Raw genomic sequence first — 5,489 nt, 5'->3', positions numbered from 1 at the left:
CAGACGGCATACGATAGCATGCCGTTTTTCATCATTTTTGAGGATTTGAAAAAAAGACGGAAATCACTCGAGACAATGGACTATAGCCCATGGTCTCGGAGTGATTTTCGTCTTTTTCTCAAATCCTCATTTACATCATTTTTGACCATGGGCTGTAGCCCATCTCAGACGGCATACTATAGCATGCCGTTTTTCATCATTTTTGAGGATTTGAAAAAAAGACGGAAATCACTCGAGACAATGGACTATAGCCCATGGTCTCGGAGTGATTTTCGTCTTTTTCTCAAATCCTCATTTACATCATTTTTGACCATGGGCTGTAGCCCATCTCAGACGGCATACTATAGCATGCCGTTTTTCATAATTTTTGAGGATTTGAAAAAAAGACGGAAATCACTCGAGACAATGGACTATAGCCCATGGTCTCGGATTGATTTTCGTCTTTTTCTCAAATCCTCATTTACATCATTTTTGACCATGGGCTGTAGCTAATCTCAGACGGCATACTATAGCATGCCGTTTTTCATCATTTTTGAGGATTTGAAAAAAAGACGGAAATCACTCGAGACAATGGACTATAGCCCATGGTCTCGGAGTGATTTTCGTCTTTTTCTCAAATCCTCATTTACATCATTTTTGACCAGGGGCTGTAGCCCATCTCAGACGGCATACTATAGCATGCCGTTTTTCATCATTTTTGAGGATTTGAAAAAAAAAGACGGAAATCACTCGAGACAATGGACTATAGCCCATGGTCTCGGAGTGATTTTCGTCTTTTTCTCAAATCCTCATTTACATCATTTTTGACCATGGGCTGTAGCCCATCTCAGACGGCATACGATAGCATGCCGTTTTTCATCATTTTTGAGGATTTGAAAAAAAGACGGAAATCACTCGAGACAATGGACTATAGCCCATGGTCTCGGAGTGATTTTCGTCTTTTTCTCAAATCCTCATTTACATAATTTTTGACCATGGGCTGTAGCCCATCTCAGACGGCATACTATAGCATGCCGTTTTTCATAATTTTTGAGGATTTGAAAAAAAGACGGAAATCACTCGAGACAATGGACTATAGCCCATGGTCTCGGAGTGATTTTCGTCTTTTTCTCAAATCCTCATTTACATCATTTTTGACCATGGGCTGTAGCCCATCTCAGACGGCATACTTTAGCATGCCGTTTTTCATCATTTTTGAGGATTTGAAAAAAAGACGGAAATCACTCGAGACAATGGACTATAGCCCATGGTCTCGGAGTGATTTTCGTCTTTTTCTCAAATCCTCATTTACATCATTTTTGACCATGGGCTGTAGCCCATCTCAGAAGGCATACTATAGCATGCCGTTTTTCATCATTTTTGAGGATTTGAAAAAAAGACGGAAATCACTCGAGACAATGGACTATAGCCCATGGTCTCGGAGTGATTTTCGTCTTATTTTCAAATCCTCGTTTTTCATCATTTTTGACCATGGGCTGTAGCCCATCTCAGACGGCATACTATAGCATGCCGTTTTTCATCATTTTTGAGGATTTGAAAAAAAGACGGAAATCACTCGAGACAATGGACTATAGCCCATGGTCTCGGAGTGATGTTCGTCTTTTATCAAATCCTCATTTACATCATTTTTGACCATGGGCTGTAGCCCATCTCAGACGGCATACTATAGCATGCCGTTTTTCATCATTTTTGAGGATTTGAAAAAAAGACGGAAATCACTCGAGACAATGGACTATAGCCCATGGTCTCGGAGTGATTTTCGTCTTTTTCTCAAATCCTCATTTACATCATTTTTGACCATGGGCTGTAGCCCATCTCAGACGGCATACGATAGCATGCCGTTTTTCATCATTTTTGAGGATTTGAAAAAAAGACGGAAATCACTCGAGACAATGGACTATAGCCCATGGTCTCGGAGTGATTTTCGTCTTTTTCTCAAAATCCTCATTTACATCATTTTTGACCATGGGCTGTAGCTAATCTCAGACGGCATACTATAGCATGCCGTTTTTCAAAATTTTTGACGATTTGAAAAAAAGACGGAAATCACTCGAGACAATGGACTATAGCCCATGGTCTCGGAGTGATTTTCGTCTTTTTCTCAAATCCTCATTTACATCATTTTTGACCAGGGGCTGTAGCCCATCTCAGACGGCATACTATAGCATGCCGTTTTTCATCATTTTTGAGGATTTGAAAAAAAAGACGGAAATCACTCGAGACAATGGACTATAGCCCATGGTCTCGGAGTGATTTTCGTCTTTTTCTCAAATCCTCATTTACATCATTTTTGACCATGGGCTGTAGCCCATCTCAGACGGCATACGATAGCATGCCGTTTTTCATCATTTTTGAGGATTTGAAAAAAAGACGGAAATCACTCGAGACAATGGACTATAGCCCATGGTCTCGGAGTGATTTTCGTCTTTTTTCTCAAATCCTCATTTACATCATTTTTGACCATGGGCTGTAGCCCATCTCAGACGGCATACTATAGCATGCCGTTTTTCATCATTTTTGAGGATTTGAAAAAAAGACGGAAATCACTCGAGACAATGGACTATAGCCCATGGTCTCGGAGTGATTTTCGTCTTTTTCTCAAATCCTCATTTACATCATTTTTGACCATGGGCTGTAGCCCATCTCAGACGGCATACTATAGCATGCCGTTTTTCATAATTTTTGAGGATTTGAAAAAAAGACGGAAATCACTCGAGACAATGGACTATAGCCCATGGTCTCGGAGTGATTTTCGTCTTTTTCTCAAATCCTCATTTACATCATTTTTGACCATGGGCTGTAGCTAATCTCAGACGGCATACTATAGCATGCCGTTTTTCATCATTTTTGAGGATTTGAAAAAAAGACGGAAATCACTCGAGACAATGGACTATAGCCCATGGTCTCGGAGTGATTTTCGTCTTTTTCTCAAATCCTCATTTACATCATTTTTGACCATGGGCTGTAGCCCATCTCAGAAGGCATACTATAGCATGCCGTTTTTCATCATTTTTGAGGATTTGAAAAAAAGACGGAAATCACTCGAGACAATGGACTATAGCCCATGGTCTCGGAGTGATTTTCGTCTTATTTTCAAATCCTCGTTTTTCATCATTTTTGACCATGGGCTGTAGCCCATCTCAGACGGCATACTATAGCATGCCGTTTTTCATCATTTTTGAGGATTTGAAAAAAAGACGGAAATCACTCGAGACAATGGACTATAGCCCATGGTCTCGGAGTGATGTTCGTCTTTTATCAAATCCTCATTTACATCATTTTTGACCATGGGCTGTAGCCCATCTCAGACGGCATACTATAGCATGCCGTTTTTCATCATTTTTGAGGATTTGAAAAAAAGACGGAAATCACTCGAGACAATGGACTATAGCCCATGGTCTCGGAGTGATTTTCGTCTTTTTCTCAAATCCTCATTTACATCATTTTTGACCATGGGCTGTAGCCCATCTCAGACGGCATACGATAGCATGCCGTTTTTCATCATTTTTGAGGATTTGAAAAAAAGACGGAAATCACTCGAGACAATGGACTATAGCCCATGGTCTCGGAGTGATTTTCGTCTTTTTCTCAAAATCCTCATTTACATCATTTTTGACCATGGGCTGTAGCTAATCTCAGACGGCATACTATAGCATGCCGTTTTTCAAAATTTTTGACGATTTGAAAAAAAGACGGAAATCACTCGAGACAATGGACTATAGCCCATGGTCTCGGAGTGATTTTCGTCTTTTTCTCAAATCCTCATTTACATCATTTTTGACCAGGGGCTGTAGCCCATCTCAGACGGCATACTATAGCATGCCGTTTTTCATCATTTTTGAGGATTTGAAAAAAAAGACGGAAATCACTCGAGACAATGGACTATAGCCCATGGTCTCGGAGTGATTTTCGTCTTTTTCTCAAATCCTCATTTACATCATTTTTGACCATGGGCTGTAGCCCATCTCAGACGGCATACGATAGCATGCCGTTTTTCATCATTTTTGAGGATTTGAAAAAAAGACGGAAATCACTCGAGACAATGGACTATAGCCCATGGTCTCGGAGTGATTTTCGTCTTTTTTCTCAAATCCTCATTTACATCATTTTTGACCATGGGCTGTAGCCCATCTCAGACGGCATACTATAGCATGCCGTTTTTCATCATTTTTGAGGATTTGAAAAAAAGACGGAAATCACTCGAGACAATGGACTATAGCCCATGGTCTCGGAGTGATTTTCGTCTTTTTCTCAAATCCTCATTTACATCATTTTTGACCATGGGCTGTAGCCCATCTCAGACGGCATACTATAGCATGCCGTTTTTCATAATTTTTGAGGATTTGAAAAAAAGACGGAAATCACTCGAGACAATGGACTATAGCCCATGGTCTCGGAGTGATTTTCGTCTTTTTCTCAAATCCTCATTTACATCATTTTTGACCATGGGCTGTAGCTAATCTCAGACGGCATACTATAGCATGCCGTTTTTCATCATTTTTGAGGATTTGAAAAAAAGACGGAAATCACTCGAGACAATGGACTATAGCCCATGGTCTCGGAGTGATTTTCGTCTTTTTCTCAAATCCTCATTTACATCATTTTTGACCAGGGGCTGTAGCCCATCTCAGACGGCATACTATAGCATGCCGTTTTTCATCATTTTTGAGGATTTGAAAAAAAAAGACGGAAATCACTCGAGACAATGGACTATAGCCCATGGTCTCGGAGTGATTTTCGTCTTTTTCTCAAATCCTCATTTACATCATTTTTGACCATGGGCTGTAGCCCATCTCAGACGGCATACGATAGCATGCCGTTTTTCATCATTTTTGAGGATTTGAAAAAAAGACGGAAATCACTCGAGACAATGGACTATAGCCCATAGTCTCGGAGTGATTTTCGTCTTTTTCTCAAATCCTCATTTACATAATTTTTGACCATGGGCTGTAGCCCATCTCAGACGGCATACTATAGCATGCCGTTTTTCATAATTTTTGAGGATTTGAAAAAAAGACGGAAATCACTCGAGACAATGGACTATAGCCCATGGTCTCGGAGTGATTTTTGTCTTTTTCTCAAATCCTCATTTACATCATTTTTGACCATGGGCTGTAGCCCATCTCAGACGGCATACTTTAGCATGCCGTTTTTCATCATTTTTGAGGATTTGAAAAAAAGACGGAAATCACTCGAGACAATGGACTATAGCCCATGGTCTCGGAGTGATTTTTGTCTTTTTCTCAAATCCTCATTTACATCATTTTTGACCATGGGCTGTAGCCCATCTCAGACGGCATACTTTAGCATGCCGTTTTTCATCATTTTTGAGGATTTGAAAAAAAGACGGAAATCACTCGAGACAATGGACTATAGCCCATGGTCTCGGAGTGATTTTCGTCTTTTTCTCAAATCCTCATTTACATCATTTTTGACCATGGGCTGTAGCCCATCTCAGAAGGCATACTATAGCATGCCGTTTTTCATCA

Source organism: Electrona antarctica, assembly GCF_951216825.1.
Source record: "Electrona antarctica genome assembly, chromosome: 16".
NCBI classification, from domain to species: Eukaryota; Metazoa; Chordata; class Actinopteri; order Myctophiformes; family Myctophidae; genus Electrona; species Electrona antarctica.
Note: the sequence above shows the minus strand (reverse complement) of the source record.